The sequence below is a fragment of the Parasteatoda tepidariorum genome, chromosome X2 (assembly GCF_043381705.1).
Source record: "Parasteatoda tepidariorum isolate YZ-2023 chromosome X2, CAS_Ptep_4.0, whole genome shotgun sequence".
NCBI lineage: Eukaryota > Metazoa > Arthropoda > Arachnida > Araneae > Theridiidae > Parasteatoda > Parasteatoda tepidariorum.
Genome location: NC_092215.1, coordinates 50,964,058 through 50,984,200, shown reverse-complemented (window position 1 = coordinate 50,984,200; position 20,143 = coordinate 50,964,058). Strand labels below are relative to the sequence as shown.

At 27.1% G+C, this 20,143-nt stretch overlaps 1 protein-coding gene across 2 annotated transcripts in view; it reads left to right on the top strand.

Moving 5' to 3' along the window:
* LOC107443799 (uncharacterized) overlaps positions 1 to 20,143 on the top strand; it is a 406,219-nt gene that overhangs the window by 280,727 nt on the left and 105,349 nt on the right. The window lies entirely within an intron of this gene.

Here is a 20,143-nt window from a genome sequence, read left to right as displayed (position 1 = left end):
AAAAATGTAAAGATAAAGCAATACCTATTAAATTTAAAAAAATTTAATTATAGAAATTTACAATTAGTTGAATATATATTTGCTGTAAGAAAAACAATAGCTTATTTTTTGAAGAAAAAAAAAAATATCTTAAATGTTTTGCGTATTTTTAATGTAAAAATAATTCGAATAATTTTATTGTAAACTGCTTCTAAATATGTATAAAAAGTTTTAATTCTGAATTAAGCTATTATAAAAAGAAAATTTTGATTTAAAAAAGCTATCAAGATAATAAAAAATTTAAAATACATTTATAAGAGTTAATTTTGTCTTCCAAAGATACACAATTAGATTAGAATCATTTCTTAGCAATCAATTTTAAAAGATTTCAGTTTTTTTGTTCACTGAAGTTATAAGACGAATTGAATAAAGCAATTAAGAATTTTTCATGAAATTCGGAGTAAAAAAGCTAATGAATATAATATAAAAGAAGGTAATAAATCTAATAAAAATGCAAAAGAAATAACTCGTTTTATCTATCGGAAGAATTGTGAATGATACAGTTTTGATTTTTACACAGTTTAATTTTTCAAGTGAGTTTAATCACTAAAATAATTTTTTGTTATTTTTAGTTTAATAAAGTCCTAATTTTTCTTCTTTGTCCTTGAAGGAATATTTTAAAACATTTCCCTGGACAAAAAATCTTTGAAATTATGAGGAAACAAAATTAAGAGGTGCAACAGGGAACTCGAAATTTTTCTCCATTGTAATGCAATAGAGACCTCGAAATTTTTCTTCTCGATTATATCTCTTAATTTCGTGCAATAGAGAACTCGAAGTTTTTCTCTATTATAATGCAATAGAGAACTCGAAATTTTTCTCTATTAAATTTCTTAATTTCGTGTGCCTATTAGAATGTCTTTGAAACTTTGAAGAAACAAAATTAAAATATGCAATAGAGAACATGAAATTTTTCTCTATTATCTCAAGTGCCTATTTGAATGTTACTCAGTCTGTAATGTAACTTTAACCCTCATCAGGTTTATAAATTAGTTTGATTCAGCAAAAGTACATTTTATTTATAATTTTGACGTCCAATATTAATTATCTTAAAACCATGCAAATTGCAAACAATTGTAGTTTTGATTTTTAAATTATAGTATCGTTAAAATTATAGTCAAAATTAAGTCAGAATTTCTTCCTTCTTTACATAAATATCGGAGAACTGTCTTATTCAATTCTTATTTGTAAATGATATTCGCCTTAATAACCTCTGACTAGTTAAAAGTTACAGGACCATATATATTATAAATACTTTGTTTTTATTGTACAACCTACAAAATTCTTAATCCCTGTTTCTGCCGAAAACAATTCGTTCTTATACAGATTTCATTTTTTAAAATTTTATTAGATATATTTTATTAAATTTATTACTACTCGAAGAAAAAAATTTTGGCTAAATTACAGTGCTGTGCAACAAAAACATTTTTAAAAACAAACAGAATTCCGGTAACAAATACAAAACTGAAAAATTAATTTAGCCCAATAAATGGTTTTTATACCATGTTTTAATGTTTTATGATAAAATTACCAAATTTTACTACATTTATAAATTTTTTTCGCGTATTATAAAACCATACTTTATAGTTAATTTTACCAAAATCATTGCCAAAGCGTTTTAATAAAAATTTCCGAGCCTTTTGATGTTCTCATAGAGCCAGAAAAACTGTAAATTTTACCATAGTCTGGTAGTTTTGACCATACTTTTCTCTCGGTGCAGTATAAAAGAGATAAAACACTTAAATTGTGTTATTAAATGTATCGTAATACATTTGAACAATTCTTTAACCAACAATTGGGCTTTCATGTAGTAAGTACTAATAATTTTCATGGGTTCTGTGGTTTATGAGTGCTATTTAATAATTACGTAATTAATTGAGGCACAAAACGATTTCCCTTGGATGAACTTGCATTTCTAATGGAACTGTTGTTATTGTCGTAGGCCAACTAGGCTAGAGTTGCGATTGCTCTTGTCTTCCAGTGGCACCATCTATGGCTAAGAATTAAAATTCAGCCACACCCATACATCACACCTGTTTATGGGGCGGACCCACTCATACATCCATTCATTCATCCACAGATCGTAATTTTGACCTGAGCCAGAAAATGATCAATCTCCAATTCAGTATCCACAGATACATAATTTGTTATGGCGTCACAGAGGACTTTGTGACCCGACAAATTTAACGTGCACCAGTTACCATTTACAACACGGGGAGTTTTGGGCCGGTTGGATTCAAACTCCCGTCCTCACAAACGTGATTCCAGCACCCTGAAAACCAGGCTATCCCGGCCCTCTTTAATGGAACTAATTTAACAGTAGAAGAATACCTATATTTCTAAAAAATTATTTATTTTACTATTTAACGCAATAAGTATTTTTATTTAACGTTTAATTTTTATCGTAGATAAAATACAATATGTTAATATAAATTTCTTAAAATTCCTTCAACTAAAAAATTTCTGATTCATCTATTAGAAAGAAACATTTGCAGGGGAAATCCGTATATAAAATTTTTCAAGTTTAATGGTTGGTATTCCCAAACATTCATTCCACAGTTGCAATATAAAAACCATCACTTTGTGATCTACTTAAATTCGAAGGCAAAAATTTATTATGTACGTCAAAAATATGTGATTCAGATTTTTCAAAACTTTGCAATGGGCAGATTATATAGAATACTTTTTCCATACTGTGACAAAATGATATCAGGCTTTATCGAAGTTAAATGGAGGTAAATATATTTAATTTTTTTAACGAGATTATGAACTCTTTTGTTTGTTCGTTCTGTTTTTTGTCCCTTTTTCTATTTTTGCAACAGAAAAAAAGTCGAATGCTGTCTTGACTTCAACTTATTTTCAATTTGGAGGAAATATTCATCTAATATTTATTTGAGTTTAAAAGAACAGTGAACTACAAATTTAATTATATTTTGTTATTAAATTAAATTTATTTTCCAATTATTAAATTCTAATTGATTTTTCAATTTTTAAATTTATTTCATACATTGTTATGTTTTTATTCTCTTTTTTTTAAATACTCGTCTACTTAATGTTTATATTTAGTTTAAACATTAAGAATAACGTAAATGAACAATTACCGTAACTAAAGATTACGTGTTTAAAAGTGTGAAATATAAGTATTTAACAATTAAAACTAACTAACTGCCTAAAAATGTATCAAACATCTAAAAAAATCCGTTAATGTTAATAATGAGAAAAATTTCGTAGCCTAGAAAAGTTTATTACTTAATTACTTTTATTAATACACGAAAGAAGGCATTACATTAAGAATATCCATTAAAATTTATGAAACTATTAGTAAATCGTACATTCAAAGTGTTTTAAAAATAAAATAAAACTTGCTCGTTAACTTATTAGCATTAATGGAGATATGAATTTATAATGTTTAAGAGCATAAACTTTGAAAAGTTTAGGTTTCACTTAGTTGCTATCCAAATTATTCTCAAACAATCCGAGTCTCGTCGCGATGACTTTTCCAAATAAAAATAACTTTTAAGATTTTATGAGTTATACTTCACGCGTAAAGTTTTATGAGTTATAAACATCTCGAATAAATAAAATTCAATAACTTCCACAATTACTTCGCTTCATAGCGTTAAGAATTTTGAACAGTTTAGATGGAGTAATAAATAGTTAAATTAGAAGCTCTCTACTGATGAAAGTTTAAAAGAACTTCAGGAATTATATTAGTTATTTTGATGTTTAAATTTCTTTTTAAAGGGACATATTATTATAAAAACATAAAATTTTGAAATGTTTTTAAATAAGTTATAGTAGATTTTTTTGTTATTTTTAAAAGCACATTTTATTTTAAAAGCGGAAGTTTTTGTAACAGTTTAAAAAAAAGACGAAATACATTTAAATTCACATTTGGATTCAAAGTATGTAGATGTACTTTTATTTTAGATGTACAAAACATCAATTCGTATCAAAATATGTCCATTTACAAATTATTACAACAGATAGTAAAACAATTCTTAAAACCAATTTTTAATACAATTTTATTGTTAATTTTATTTATCAAAGTCTAAGTCCAATGTGGTTAAAATTTTGATGCTAAATTATGTAGCTTATCATTTTTTCTAAATATATATATATATATATATTTTATTTTCATATCAACTTTTTTGCTGTCGCTCACATTTTGGCTATATTAATACAATATTAGAAAGCACTTTATTTTGTGATATAATAGTGTGAGATGGCGCGATTATATTTTTACATTATATTGTCTTCTTGTTTTGTATTTATTTTATTCTTTTTTTAATTTTTAAGAAAAAGTCCTTATTTTTTATAATTTTTCTTCTTCCCTTCTCTTTTTAAAAATGTTGTTCATTTTATATATGCATACGCTTATTTAGCTTATTTACTAGCGACACTGTAATACTCTTGATACATTGCCATAACTGTCTTATCTTTAATCATTAAATCATATTTTCACCCATCGAAATCTTCCCTAATTAATTTGCAACAATGATGCGCATTATAACTTTAAAAGTATAAAGTCGATCCAGTATGTCAATGGAATTAAAAAGATTATTTTCTAAGTATATTTCAGAATATTAAATGTCCATGTGAGTGGCAAAAACTTTGTTCCTAATTATAATTAAGTTTACGAAATTCATACTCGCTACTCTGTAAAGATGTTTCAAAATATTGCAAGAATATATTTTCTACGATACAAGCGATGAAACCGAAAATTGACAAGACTAAGAGGATTGACTAATAAATTTTCATTAGCCGTTTGAAAATTTTAACTGAGGCATCTAGTAATCAATTTCAGTGCAGAAAATTACCTGGAAGCTCATACTGTACCATTCATCAGTCATTGAAGAAACTTAATTTTATGTAAGTTTGTTATAAAACTTACTTTCACGCTGACAGTTGTTACTTATTCAATTAATGCATGCATTTGTTTCTTTTAAATGGCTTAATTACTTACTAAAGATTATTTAGGTAAATGTTATTAGGTAACCATTAAATATGTATGCTAGTTCAATATTTTAAAATATTTTAATGCAATATTAGATTGTTATTACATAATTCAGAAAAAATAAATTATTAGACTTTTTATTTTGAAATTACGGTGAAATAACCAACAGCATTGTGTCTATCTAATTAGCCCTAAAGTTTAAGGTTAGGAACAGTTTTTTTACCTTTACCATGTTAAAACAATTTACAACTAGCAATGTCAAAAAACGAAATTTATTTAAAATGAAGAAAAAAAAATTAATTTAAAATAAGTTGCATGTTTAAACTCGATTTCACATTAACAATTCAACCAATTTTGCACAAATTTTGTACTTTGATACTTTAGATACTTTAAATTGATGTAAAAAATTTCATGCCTTACAGTTCCAAATTTTCCCGACTATTATAATAATATAATATAAATAATAAATATTTACTGAAATATTTTTTGCGAGCAATAATTTTTGAAGAAATGAATTGTATAAGTAGGTGCGAAAATTTTGCAATTCGCTTAAAAAGCTCTTAACGTATGGCGAAATAAGCAAAAAATAAAATTAATATTAGGGACTGCTCCCCTAACCAAACTATTAGGTTCATTGCGACTACCTCCTATATTTTGGGTGACAGAAATCCGAATCCGTCGAAACAAAGGCATCTTTATTCAGAGAAAGTACGTTTTCGTGTCTGATTTCGCAACTTAAAATTTTTTCAGCGCTAAATTACAAGCATATTTGAAGTAACCCCATCAAACCGTTAAGATTGAGTCCTAGAACGTGAACATCCGATCATTAGATCAAAAGTTATTCAGAGTAATCTGTTTTTTTTGGTGCACTGTACATTGATTTAGATTTAGTTTAATTTGATTAAAACTAAGATTTCAGTCTTTTTAGCTTTTTTATTTTTAAGATTTAGCTTAAACTAATATCGATTAAATTAAATCTAAACTAATATCGATTAAATTAAGTATAAACTAATATTGGAGCCGTGATCGCTCAGGGGATATAGCGTTTGCCTTCCAATGAGGTGAGCCGGGTTCGAATCCCATCGATAGCTGGTCGATACGAATCCGACTCACACCGACCACAGTGCTGGCCTAAAATATCCTCAGTGGTAGATGGATCATGGGTTGACTAACATCCCACGGTTAACAATAGGAGGTTTTCGTGGTGTAGCTCTCCATGTAACGCAAATGCAGGTTACTTCCATCAAAAAGTCCTCTACGAAGTCCAATTTCTCCCAATACTTGATCTAGGAATTCCCTTGTCTTCTGGATTGGGTCCAAAATTAAAAGGCTACGGAATTGAATATCAGTGGTAGTAAGCCAGAAAATTGGGTCGGCTGTTCAACGAAGGCTATAAATTAAAAAAAATAAATTAGCATCAACTAATTTAGATTTAATTACTCCTGATATGTTTTTACAACATTTTTTGCAGAATTCACAAAATGTTATCTTGGATATTGTTTCTATGTTTGAGTCATCAGCCCATTTATAACAACTGATACTGACTCTTTTAGGGTAACTAGTGTACGGAATATTTCCAAATTCTGTTAATTAAAGAACAAAATAAATAGTTTATGTTAATTTGGATAAATAACGCTGAATAAATACAGTTTTAAATACTATCAGTTACATTTAAAGCACCATTCTCACTGAAGTTCATAAAAATTGGAAGAAAAACTTTTTTTTTTCACTTTCTTGCTCAGAAAATTATTTTAAGCACACCGTAAAATATTACGGAGAAATTACGGCAAAAAATACAGGCACTCAGGGTGCCGTTACTTTCTACCGTAAATTCCACTTTTACCGTACTATGTTACGGAACGAAAAATTTATATACCGTATATTTTACAGTAATAATTACCGTAAAATCACTAATTAAATAAATATTACTGTAAAAATTGCTGCATAATATTTTGTGGTTAAATTGGATTTTACGGATGATGGACCCAAATGCCGGTGCTTTATATCCTTATTTGATCGCGAATTTTTTTCAGTTAACTTCCTGTTAGCATGACTATTTTCATAAATCATAAGGTATACTAATATAAATAAAGAGCGCCAACTGCTATTAACTACAAAATAATCGAAGTAGCTAACGATGAGCCGGCTCGATAATCTTAACCAAAATATAGGGGAGAGTGGGGTCAATTGTAACATTTTTTACTTAACTATTTTTAACTAACAAAAAATCCATGTGGTTATCAGGAAAGTACGACAGACGAGTAAAGTAGACTATCCTCTACTAGAAAAAAAAAATAAATACCTTATTTTAAATGTTATTATATTAGTTATTAACAATTTTTGACAGTCGTGCACTTGTTACAATTGTCCCCACTTACGGGGTCAATTGTAACAGTTCATAAATTCAACTAAAACATAGTTAATTATACATATTATCATAGTTGTGATATATTTTTTTATTGATCAAAATAGTAGTGATATTTTAGGAGTAAAAATAATAATGAGCAGAGACCTAAAGGGTTAAACTTTTAACTTTAAGGGGTTAAAAATTTTAATTTATGCTGTGAAAGGTGACAAATAAAATAATGCACATGCAACATAATATAAATGATATAGGAAACTATTGGTGGTTCTTAAAGAGTTAAGTAATGGTTTGTAAACATAAGATTATTTATTTTCAGCTGTTACAATCGTCCCTTTACTTCTTGTTACAATCGTCTCCAAGACGCCATTTCAGCTTCATTTGGCAAAAACAATGCTAGTTAATCAACAAAACTAATTTTTTTTTTTGAAATGTTAATTAAGGTGTCCACTTACATATTCGGTTAATAATTTTTATTTGTTTAAACAAAATTACTTTGTTACAATATAATATTCTAATACCAAAAAAAGTACTTACGTAGCGTGAAAATATCTTTTGTGATGTAACTCCTTCAAAAGTACATAAAAATTGTTGCCAGCAGGGGTGTACATGTAGATTTATTAAATACACCTTCTTCGCCACCTAGGAACCAAATCTAGAACTCGACACTCGAAATATTTGCTCTGTTACAATCGTACCCTGTTACAATTGACCCCACTCTCCCCTACCTTTCTCCATATCCTTTCCTGAAAAGAAATTTATTTAAAAAAAGAACACTGTCTCACTAACACAAAACACAAAGTGGCTGCTTGGTATTTTTTCTTCCTGAAACTGATTTTTATTTTCTTTAATTACCATTGCAATGATTTAAACAGATGAAAAAGAACAGCATTAAATTTTAATTAGGCTGTTTTTTTAAGTTTAATTAACGATAATATATAATTCAAATATTGTTAGCATTTCTTTTGTCATTAACAAAACTCGTAACTGCTGCATAATACTAATGAAAATTCCTAATTAGACAGCTAAAATGGAATAAAAAGACACGTCAAGTGTTGTAGATAAAATAATTTGTTCTTTCTAGTATTTTCAAAATTCTGTGAATGATGAATAAGAATTTTTATAAAAAATGTCAAAAATGTTTTTAGAACAGAAAAAATAATAGCTTTTTAGAAGGCAAAATAAAAATCAGTCAAATTGTCCCTGAGAAACAGAATTTTAAAAATACGACTTTTTCGAAATTTGATTCCTCAGGAATTATTCGATTGATTTTGCTCAAATTTTGTATTTTGTCTTTTAAAATAACGTTTCATAAAATGAAGTAATTGCGCTTCTGAAAATAAAGACTCCAATGATAATTAAATATATAAGAATTCAAAAAATTTTATTATTGTATTATTGAACTAGGTATCTAATAAGTTGAAAAAAACTTTCAAAGATACACTTGAAAAATTTCGACTAGGTAAATTATAATTAGCTGATTTAATGATAAAAAATTAAAATTATTAGATTATATTAAAAACTTAAGTATATTTTTAGAGCGGTTCGCCTTTTATAGTTACATCGACTCCAATAATAGTGAAATAGACATGAATTCAAAAAATAATAATATTGAAAGAGTCTACGTGTCTAATAAGTAGAAAAAAATTATAAATAACTTTATTACATACCCTTGACAAATTTAGTTTAGGTCAATTACAATTAGCTGATTTTAAGTATAAAAAAAATTAAAATTCAAAAGAATGTATTTGAAAATTAGCATTATTTTAAACATACCCTTGACAAAGTTTGACTACGCAAATTGCAATTAGCTGATTTTAATTATGATAAAAAATTAAAAATCAGAAAAATGTACTTAGAAATTAGTAGTATTTTTGGAATGATTCGTCTTTTATAGTTAGAACTACCGCAATAATTTTTAAATTTCTATGGTTTTAAATAAGAAAATAAGAATAAAGAAAAAGCTCAGGTATTTACCGATCGCACAATAAGCTGATTTTAATTATATAAAAAATTCAAAATTCAGAAGAATGTATTTGAAAATTAGCATTATTCTTAACATACCCTTGACAAAGTTTGACTACGCAAATTGCAATCAGCTGATTTTAATTATGATAAAAAAATTAAAATTCAGAAAAATGTACTTAAAAATTAGTAATATTTCTGGAATGCTTCGTCTTTTATAGCTAGAACGACTGCAATAATTTTTAAATTTCTATGGTTTCAAATAAGAAAATCATGATAAAGGAAAAAGCTCAGGTATTTACCGATCGCACAATAAATAAGACATAACTTCTGACATTTTTCTCAAGGAAGTAATTCAAATCAAAAACGTGACTCAGATTTTTCACTCTGTCGAGGTTAAGGTCGGTTCACGTATTTACGCCATTAACTTGTTTGATCTACTTTTTCTTTCGTTTATTCGTTTATTTATTATGGAAAATGTATTGAAAAGCAATTTTCAAGCAGAATTAAGTCAGTAACGCGTCAAAAAGCATATTTTAATTCTGATCAGATGAAATCAATTCAGATCAGATCAGATATAATCAATTCACATCTAGATATGACCAATTGAAATCAATTCAGGTGAAATTAATTCGAATTAGATCAGTTGAAAATCAAGATTTCTAATGGTTTTATTATGTTTCTTTTCCTTTTTTTATTATTCATAAGAACAAATAACACTGAAAAATACACTTAATATTCATGCATTGTAACGTAAACAAATTTAAAATCAATATTTTAAATCTAACGATTTGCAATAAGAGGCCAGTCATAAATGACGTCAAGCAAAAAGCGAGAAGAAATTCATGAAATTGTGACAGTTTGTGACGAAAGTGACATAAGCGTGATAATAAGAATTGTGGCAGATGTAATTTTAAAAATCATCAAATTAAATATTTAAAAATTGTTTATTTTTACATTTTCTCATTTTAAATTTATTTTAAAACGATAAAAATGCCGTTTTTTCGAATATTCTTGTTTACATTCTCATTGAGAGGATTTTTAGAAGAAAAGTCGTAGTATACTGTTAAGCATGCCTGTACAAACAAAGATTGAAAAACAGGAACCTCTGTTAATTCCTGTAAGTAACGCGGAATTCCGTACTGAATGCAAATTATACACTCTGTTTATGAGTTTCTTGTTAACTGAGTTAATTCACTGTTATTTTACGTGAGACTCCTGATAAAATAATTTCAGTAAAGCCCTGATAAAAATGTTCCTTTTTTTGTATTATTGTATATTTCTGATTCAATTAAGGAGAAAACACAGTAGTGCGTTAAAAAGACAAATATGGTCAAAACTACCAGAATATGGTAAAATTTGAATATGGCATCAAAATTCTCGGTATTTTTTACCGAAGTGAATTGGTACTGATTTTAGTAAAATTAACAACGAAATATAGTTTAATAATATGTGATAAAATAGGGTAAATATGATAAAATTTTGTACATTTTCATTATACCTTAGTGCATGGCATAAGAACCATTTGTCGATGAAGTTTATTTTTCGATTTTTTTTTCTATTAAATGTAAGGAAAGAAAAACTATGATTTTGAAAACTAGAAGTTTCTGTAAACCGTTACCATTTGAACGGAAAAATTACTAAATTAATGGTTTAAATACTGTATAATTTGTGTTTATTAATCAGAAATATGTTTCTGTTTTTTCGCCGTGTGCATTGTTTGTTGACTTTTTCTTTTAATTGAGCTAGTTTTTTTTAATATTTCTTCTTTGAATCTAATACTTTTTTAGAGGAATATTTAAAGAAACAAAATCCATTGCGCATTATAACGAAAAGTTTGCTTCAAACAAAAATTTCATTTTTTACGAAAATTCGAGTTTTTCATTTCCCTGACGTAAAGTTTAATGAATTTATTCTCTACCGATTTCAAATTAGACTCCTCGAAACACTAACCGAATCATATTCTCTATAATATATATTGCATTGTATATTCTCTCTATATATATTAGAGAGACCGGAAAGTAATGTCATTTCGGTGCATTTGATATTTGTTATCAAGATTTTATTTTTAATTAATAATGTATTCAACCTCGTTAGCAACAACCTTTCAATGCCGGATTGAAAATGAATCGAAAAAATTAATTGGTTTTTAAGACTAACGAATATTTAATACACCGAAACGACATTACTTTCCGGTCCCCCTAACATTACATATTGCAATACATTTCAACATGTGATATACAGAGAGAGTATGATTAAGTATTACTTTATGGATTATTATGTATTTCATTATATATATACATATATATTTTAATATCTCATTGGTTCTGATGTTTGTTAGCTTATATAATATTGTTAAAAAAATCTTTGTGCATTATAACAGAAATTTTGCTTGAAATAAAAATTTCGTTTCACTGGTATTAAATTAAATCGATTCATCCTATACTAACTTCAAACTCCGACGCTCAAACCGAATCATGCTATTCATATAACACATATTGCATTATAGAAAATTATAAACTAATCATCATCACTGTGTTGTGTGAAAATCGTGAATCACTGTTTGAGTTCATAACATGAGGAAGAACATAGAACATGATACAAGCGAATTGAAACGACCTCGAGACGACGGCTAAAAAAGACGAACGCCGCCGTTTGAAGTACGGGTGGATTAACGGAAGGATAGAAACACGATTGTCGTCAAAAGGCATTGTGATATACGGCTGAATTTCGCGCTTATAAGACAGCGCAGCACACGCTTACACATTTCTTTTCCACTATGAATCTTTCTTTGAACCAAGTTACCGGAAATTCAGAGGACGCACATACACCGCTACCTGTGAAGAACCGGCTTTTTCGTTTGTCACTGCCTACTGGGTTATTTAACAGAAGGCGATACTCGGCTACTACCTGTAGCAGGTATTTCCTCCCTTAATATTATGTTTTTGTTTACGAGTGTAACAAAACTAATAGTGAAAATAAATAAATAAAAATAGGCTCTATTTCTGTCAGGTGTTCCTAACATAATCTTTCATCTAAATGTTGACCATTCGGAATCCATATTTTTTTTAATAAAAAAGTATGCCAAAAAAATTTTATGTTTTTGAAGCGTAGTATTTGGCAAAATTAAGATTTACAAACTTTTGTTTTGAATTTGTCGCTGTCTGCTAGGTTATTTAACAGAAGGTTATGTTTTTATGTTTTTTTTCACGACAGCAATAAGCGCTGAGCAATCAGACCAAAACTAATCGTAAAAATAAAGAAATAAAAATAGGCTTTGTTTCTGTCAGGTATTCCGAACATAATCTTTCCCCGAAATATTAACCATTCGGAATCATTATTTGTTTTAATAAAGAAATATGCCAAAAAAATTTAATGTTGTTGAAGCGTAGTATTTGGCAAAATTAGCTGCTTAAGATTAACAAAGTTTTGTTTTGAATTTGTCGCTGTCTGCTAGGCTTTTTAACCGAAGGTTATGTTTTTTATGTTTTTGTTTACGACAGCAATAAGCGCTGAGCAATCAGACCAAAACTAATCGTAAAAATAAAGAAATAAAAATAGGCTCTGTTTCTGTCAGGTATTCCTAACATAATCTTTCCCCGAAATATTAACCATTCGGAATCATTATTTGTTTTAATAAAGAAATTTGCCAAAAAAATTTAATGTTGCTGAAACATAGTATTTAGCAAAATTAGCTTGTTAAGATTAACAAAGTTTTGTTTTGAATTTGTCGCTGTCTGCTAGGTTATTTAACAGAAGGTTATGTTTTTGTTTACAACAGCAATAAGCGCTGAGCAATCATACCAAAACTAATCGTAAAAATAAAGAAATAAAAATAGGCTCTTTTTCTGTCGGGTATTCCTAACATAATCGTTCCCCTAAATATTAACCATTCAGAATCCATATTTTTTTAATAAAAAAGCATGCCAAGAAAAATTTATGTTGTTGAAACGTAGTATTTGGCAAAATTAGCTTCTTAAGATTAACAAAGTTTTGTTTTGAATTTGTCGCTGTCTGCTAGGTTATTTAACAGGAGGTTATGTTTTTATGTTTTTGTTTACGACAGCAATAAGCGCTGGGCAATCACACCAAAACTAATCGTAAAAATAAATAAATAAAAATAGGCTCTATTTCTGTCAGGTATTCCTAACATAATCTTTCCCCTAAATATTTAATCATTCGGAATCCATATTCGTTTTAATAAAGGAGTATGCCAAAAAAATTTAATGTTTTTGAAATGTAGTATTTGGCAAAATTAGCTTCTTAAGATTAACAAAGTTTTGTTTTGAATTTGTCGCTATCTGTTAGGTTATTTAACAGAAGACGATGCTTGGCTACTACCTGTTGCAAGTATTTCGTTTCTAATAATTATGTTCTTATTTACAACTGCAAGAGAAGATGAACTATCATACCAAAACTAATCGTAAAAATAAATAAATAATAGTTGGCCGGCTCTATTTCTGTCAGGTATTCCTGGTATAGTATTTTAAATATTGACCATTTGAAATCGAAATTAGTTTTAATAAAGGAGTATACCAAAAAAAAATCTTATATTGTTGAAACGTGGTGTTTCAAAAATTAGTTTACTGAAATTAACAAAATTTTGTTTTGAATTTGTCGCTACCTAATGGGTTATTTAACGAAAAGCGTTACTCTGCTAGCGAGTATTTTCTCGATATTCGGCGATTATTTTTATTATGATTTTATTTACTACTGCAATAGGCGATGAACAATCAAACCTAAACTAATCGTAAAAATCAATAAAATAATAAAAATAATAATAGCCAGGTTCTATTTCTGTCAGATATTCCTAATATAATCTACCCCTAAATATTGATCCTTCGGAATCCAGAAAATTGTGACATTGTTAAAATGAAATATTTGTTAATATTAGCTTATTTAAATTAGCAAAATTGTTTTATTAATAAAAAAACTTAACTTCACCTTGAACTTCCGTTTAGATTAGGGAAAGCTTTTTGTTATTCTGAAATCAGATTATTAAATAAATAATAACTATGCTATAATATTTTGAATAAAATTTCGTAAATGTTATTTAATTATATTTTACTTTTTTGCTACTTAATCATGACAAGAAATTCTTCTGTAACTAATTATATTTAATCATAATCTTTTTAATAATAAAAAAACAATACTGATTTAATCAAGTCTTCTCCTGAGATTCAAAGAATCCGATTTGAAAATCTTAAATCTGATCATTAAATCAAAAGTTGTTAAGAATGATACGCTTATTTTTACAAACTATAAAAACAAGATTTCACGTTAAATTTCTTAGATGATGTTTGATATTTACAAGATCAAACGATATTTTAAATGTGAACACTAAGTATGATCTAGAAGATTTATTGCAATTATTTTATTAATGCAAACAAGATTTCCCCCTAAATTGCTTAGATGATATTTGATATTTGCAAGATCAAACGATATTTTAAATGTGAACAATCAGTATGATCTGGAAGATTTATTGCAATTATGTTATTAATGCAAACAAGATTTCACATTAAAGTTCTTAGATGATATTTGATATTTGCAAGATCAAACGATATTTTAAATGTGAACAATAGGTATGATCTAGAAGATTTATTGCAATTATTTTATTAATGCAAACAAGATTTCACCTTAAATTTCTTTGATATTTGATATTTGCAAAATCAAGCCATATTTTAAATGTGAACACTAAGTATGATCTAGAAGATTTATTGCAATTATTTTATTAATACAAACAACATTTCACGTTAAATTTCTTAGACGATATTTGAACACATTTTTTTTCAGTCAGGCATGAAGATGATATAGTTTCAATATTTTACACTTAATCAGATTTTTCTATTCTCAACAGTTATTTCAAACATAATTTATTTATTTAATTTTAATTTTGTCGGTTTTAAATCTAACTTCGTTTCAATAAAAAAATATGCTTTATTCCAGAAAAAATAAAATTGCGTGTAGAAAAATCTATGATAAAATAAAAAAAAACCATAGTAACTATTATTAGTTACGAATGCAAAAACAAAATAATTTTTTTCTCAACTGCAATCAGACTAAACTGATTGCACTATTTAAAGCTCACTAAAAGCAAAATGCAATAATATTGAGCAGAAAAAGTTTATTTATTTGCAAGATCAAACGATATTTTGAATGTGAGCAATAAGTATGATCTAGAAGATTTATTGCAATTATTTTATTAATAAAGAAACAATTGGTACTTGTAGTATAAATATAGAGTTGTTAATCATGCTGAGTAATATAATTTATAGGTTTTTAATGTGTGAATAGTAATGTTATTATTTTCTTTTTATCAAAACCCCATCAAATGAAAGCGGCAAGTATTTAAGTTTAATTAATATTTTGTATAGAGAGTATTAAGAAAAACAATTAAGATAAATATTAATAATTTAAATAAAAATCAAAAGGAAATTTAAAAATTAATATTTCTGAAATAAAAAAAACATAAGTAAGTGATTAGTTGGAAATATGAAAACAAAACAACATTTATTCCGACTACAATCATACCAAAACTGATAGCGCTATCTAAAACTCATTGAAAGCAAAGTGTGATAAAAATAAGCATGAAACGTTTTTTATGTTTGCAAGAGGTAAGATCAAACGATATTTTGAATGTGAACGATAAGTATGATCTAGGAGATTTATTACAATTATTTTGTTTGTAAGGAAACAATTGGTAATTGTAATATAAATATAGAGTTGTTAAATATGTCGCATAATATTATTTATAGGTTTTAAATGTGTGAATAATAATGTTATAGACCTCTTTTTATCAACAAAAAAGAGAAACATCAGATGAAAGCGGCAAGTATTTATGTTTAATTAGTATGTTTTTAATACGTAAGAGTATTAGGAAAAATAATTAGAATAAATAATTATAATAAATAATAATAATTCAAATACGCTTTGAAGTAATATTTAAATAATTTTTCTTCATGATTTATAATATTAACAAAATAACGTTAGGCATGAAAATCGTTTTACATTTAAACAATGAGTGTTTAGTTATTTTAGTGTAAGAAAAGTAAAAAGTAAGTTTTTCTAATTTGCGTGATCCTTTAAAAGAATAAAATACTTCAGTATTTACATTTAATTAATTTATTTACTAAAATCCTGAAAATTTATTAACAATTTCTGTTTTCTCCTATTTCTTTTTATGTTAAAGTACTTGAAAAGTGTAGAATGAGCTTACTTTCGCATTTTTAACTATATTACTTTTAAATATGAAACTCATTTTAATTTTTAAGAAATTCGTTTTCGTCTGCCAAGATATTTATTACGTAATTACTCATGACGACAATTGTGCTCTTTTAGGAGCAGAAACAAACACGCAACGCCCATAATTATTGTTATTTTTTAAATAAAAATTAAACATGACACTACATTCTCAAAGCTAAATTGTTTATCATTGTTTTGATGGTAATAATTTACTAAAACGTTATAAGATAGATGAAATATAATTACAGAAAAATAAATTTCATTAGTGTTTTTAAACTAATTCTTTATGAGCTGAATATTTCTTAGCAGAAATTTTTACATATAGTCTCCTGACAGGAATCATCTACCATCTAATTAAATAGGGACAAATGTTTTATAATGAATGCGTGTGTCTAATTAATTAATGCCTAATTTTTTCTTGACTCAAAAACTGACTTTTTTGTAAGCGGAGGACAGTTTTGCAGAAATAAAACACACTCAACTGATTAACGATTTTACTGTCCAAAGAAATTAAGCTTTTTGATATATTTTTTTCTTGACAGTCTTAGTAATTTATTTATTTCCAACCAATTTTTTGTCCCTCAAAAGTCGCAATTTATGAAAAATTTAAACTTTCTTTGAAAGATAAATATTGAAATCTATTTTTTCAATTTTTGCGAGTAAATATATTTCCAAATGCGTGTATAAAAACATCAGGATACCTAATTAAGTGAAGGAGATTATGTATATTTAGAAAAAAAAATTAAAAAAATATATAAAAATGTCCTTTTTTGCAAAAGTATCAAGTTTAATTATTACAATTTATAATTTTTATTAAATGGTAACACTCTTAGTAAAAGAATATCAAGTGAAGATCATAGTTAATAAGCATTGATTTTCAAAGTCATTATCTAAAAAAAAAAATTTTTTACCATCTTACGATATATAATTAATGAAGTCTTAATTTGTATTTCTAAAATACTTTTCATACAACTTTGCTTTTGAAAATTTTTATTTTAAAAATAATCATTTCTAATTAATTGAAGGCAAATAAATAATTTTTAAAAACAAGTTAAGCTATAAGAACGTAATTTTTTTTTAAAAAATGCATTAAGCTTCAATATTGCAATTTAAAGCCGTCTTTTCAATTAATAACACTTAGAGTGAAACAGAGTAATAAATTAAGGTCATAGTTCGTATTAATTTTTAAAGTTATAGAAAATTATTATTATTTTTTTTTAATTTTTAATGGAATATAGTTAATACACTCCAAATTTTATTTTTTAAATTACTTTCAAACCAATTTATTTTAAAATCTTTGTATGAAAACATGATAATTCCTAACTAATTGAAGGAAAAAAAATATTTTTAAAAACAATTCAAGCTGTAAAAATGCGATGCATTTTTAATAAACGTCAAGCTGTAAAAATGTAATGCATTTTTAATAAATGTATCAAGCTTCATTATTGCATTCTTACTCTGTTATTTACATTATAACAGTTATAGTAACACGTATCAAGTTAAAGTCAGAGTTCGTATTAATTTTCAACGTTATTATTTAATTTTTTTTAATTTTTTTATGGAATATTATTAATTTATTTCTAAATTTTTATTATTTAAACTATTTTCAAAAACATTTTTTAAATGTTTGTATAAAATGAGATAATTTCTAATTTGAAGGCAAATTATTTCAAAAACACTTAAAGCGATAAAACATATAAAGTTAAAGTCAGAGTTCATATTCATTTTCAACGTTATTATTTAAAACTATTTTTTTTAATTATTTATGGAAGATAATTAGCAAACTATAAATTTTAACTTTTTAAAATGTTTTCTAACAAATTTTTTTAAATGTTTGTTTTAGTGTGATAATTCCTAATTTGAATGCAAATTAAAGGTGCCCTGTTAAGGTTGGGTATAGAAAGAATGAAAAAGTTGCAAAAGAATAACCATTTAGAAAAATAAAAAAAACTAAAAATTAATAATGGCCGGGTGAAACATAGTTAGTTGTACATTTTACGAAGTTTGGCTAACCCANAAGAAATTGATTTTGAAGACTGAAGAGACAATTTAATGAAAAAGAGTGTTCTATAAACATAAATTGAAAATTTTTTATAATCAGTTTTATTTGTTTAAAAAAAGCATATTTTTTTTAAACTGAAATTTTATTTAAAATTATTTATTTTCTTTTTCAACTTTTTTATTCTAAAACTTAAGTTATTGCAATAAATCACGGAATTAGCGAAATCAAAATTGTAATTCATACAAAAATAAAGGAATTGCGGATGCTTATTATATTTTATACGCAATTTGTAAGTTGGATACATTTTATATCTGCAAGGAGAAAAATTTCTGCTAAAATTACCGCACTGCCTGGTAATAACATTTCTGGTATAAAAAAAGGAAAAAAAAGCATAATTATGGTAATAAAAACCAAAATATACGGTGCTTAAACCATTCATTTAGTAATCTTTCTGTTCATATGGTAACGGTTTACCGGATATTCTGGTTTTCAAAATTATAGTTCTTAATATCACACAACCGTGATCTTGAATCTTAAATTTCATTTTATAACCGTCGTTGAACAGCCGACCCACTTTTATGGGTTCACGACTACTAATGTTCAACTCCGTAGTCTTGTAATTTTGAACCCATTCCAGAAGACAAGGGAACTCCTGGATGGAGTATTGAGAGAAATTTGCCTTCATGGAGGACTTTTAGATGGAGCTAACTCGCATTTGCGTTACATGGAAAGGAAGACCACGAGAACCACCCACGAATAACCTGACGGCAAGGGGACTCTAAGCCATGATCCGTCTATCACTGAGGATATTTCATGTCAGCACTGTGGTCGGTGCAAGTCGGATGCGGAATTCGTATCGACTGGAATTCGAACCTGGTTCGCCTCATTGGAAGGCGAACGCTCTACCCCCTGAGCCATCGCGGCTCGTTATATCTTAGTTATTCATGTGCTCGACTTCGCGTGCAGGCTACCGAAGCGGGGGTGCCATCCCCTCAGCAGATGATCAAAATTGTGATGGCATGTCCTCGGATCATCCTCAGGGATGTTTCCCCGATCGTCGCCAATAGCCCATTGTGCAGCTCTAGTGCGAAGTAAATGAACTACAACAATAACTTATATTATTCATATGAACACCGATTCCTTTGAAATTGATCCCAGTTTATTTTCCACCTCTAAAAATATTCTGAATAGATATATTCTGTCCTGATTTACATCTAATGCCACAACGGTTTTATTGTTATGCTTTTACCCATTTTTATTGCAACTGTGCCTTTTCTTATTCCTAATTTGCTCAGTTATGCTTTCATGATTCACAAATTGTTCGTCTTGAAAATGAGCGTCTTGTTCGAGCCTTCGAAACGTGTCTACTTTCTTTGCACTTAAAAAGTAAGAACCAAATGAATATTTCAATAACTCGCATCATATTTTTGGGATTATTTGTTTCATAGTTAAATGCCCTTGAAATATATTTTTTCCTTACAATAATGAATATAAGTAAGAATATAAGTAGTAATATAAGTAACTATAATAATACACCAATTATAATACAGTCAAACCCCGCTATAGTGAATCTTCA